The 1377-nt window shown below is 46.4% G+C and overlaps 1 protein-coding gene across 2 annotated transcripts in view; it reads right to left on the bottom strand.

The window, feature by feature from the left end:
- The window catches only part of LOC107665489 (uncharacterized), a 26017-nt gene that overhangs the window by 23117 nt on the left and 1523 nt on the right, over positions 1-1377 (bottom strand). The gene's annotated exons all lie outside the window — the stretch shown is intronic.

Below are 1377 nucleotides of genomic sequence, written 5' to 3'. Positions count from 1 at the left end.
CAGACACTCTCTCCTTCTCTCTCTCTCTCTCTCTCTCTCTCTCTCTCTCACTCCTCTTCTTCTTCTCCGCGTGTCTGACTCTCCCCTCCTGTCTCCGTAAGGCTGTATGCGAGAGCGAGTGTGTGTGCACGCCTCCAACACACTCTCGCCGTCATCCACCCTCCCTCCCTCTTTGCCTCGCTGCAACCCCCTCAGTACTCTCTGGTGAGCCGAGATATCAGAGTTAGTCAGTCACTAAGTCAGTGTCTGTGAAATGGGAGCGAACGGTGTGAAACCGCTCACCGGCCACTTATGTTCCCATAAATCCCTTTGTAATCGATACTACTGGTTGTAGCATCATACAGCTGACAATGACATTGAGAAATTACAATGACAACAAGAGGAAAGAGCGTTGATCAGAAGTTACACGCAATTCCCTGGAGTTCTCGGATCAATATCTTGACTAATCGTACGGGGCATCTCTTTTCTTTGGTTCTCTCCATTATCACTTGACAATGCGGTGCATCTGTCTCCCCACCCAACTCTGCCGCCCCTCCCTCGCTCTTATTTTCCTGTTGCGCTTGCACTCTCCAAAGCATGTACAAACATCTATTTATCTCTCCCGATCTCTCGGACTCCCTCTCTACTTGCTTTCTCACCCCTCACGCTCAAATTGAAGAGTTTTGTACATCTATATAAAACCGGCTCATCATGTTTGCTTGTCATGTCCAGTGTGTCCGTGGAGATCCGTAACCTTGAATATACCCAGACAAACACACACATGCTGTTCAGACCGTACATGCACACTCTCCCTGCTTCAAGCAAGCAAGGTTTCTTCCCTGTCTATTTTTTTAAACAAATTCTGTTTGAATATACAGAATTGTTTGAACACATACCAATGTTTTGGCTTGTATTGTCCCTTTTATGTCTCCTGCTTTGTGGTGGGTTATTTCATGTATGTTATATTTGTAGCAGCAACATTTCTTACATGCTTACAGCAGCATGTTGTGGATGTATTGGCAGTAGCAAGTCGCGGTACTTGCTCTGCCACAGAAGCAGCAGCAGCGTAGCAGATCTATTCCGCCAAGACCAAATACATTAACATTGTCATGTACATTACCATGCCAATCCCTCCGAGAGTTGTCATGACAGAAATACAGAGTTCTAGCATGAAACTCTAGATGCCGCAGGCCGATAGGTCTAACTCAATCTGACCTAATGACAGCATCACATGGCACAGCTTATTGGTTCTCTCCTGTATCGGTAGCCAATGAGCTTGCTGCTGAACATTCAAATATATGACTAGTGCTTGCCGTTGCAGCTTGCTTCAGAAACCCTCCACCTTCCCCAGCTCCACCTGTGTAGATCTGCTACGAGGTGATTCATGTATGCTATATG

This window comes from Sinocyclocheilus anshuiensis, unplaced genomic scaffold (genome assembly GCF_001515605.1).
Source record: "Sinocyclocheilus anshuiensis isolate Anshui unplaced genomic scaffold, SAMN03320099.WGS_v1.1 scaffold904, whole genome shotgun sequence".
NCBI classification, from domain to species: Eukaryota; Metazoa; Chordata; class Actinopteri; order Cypriniformes; family Cyprinidae; genus Sinocyclocheilus; species Sinocyclocheilus anshuiensis.
This window is presented reverse-complemented; position numbering and strand designations above follow the sequence as displayed.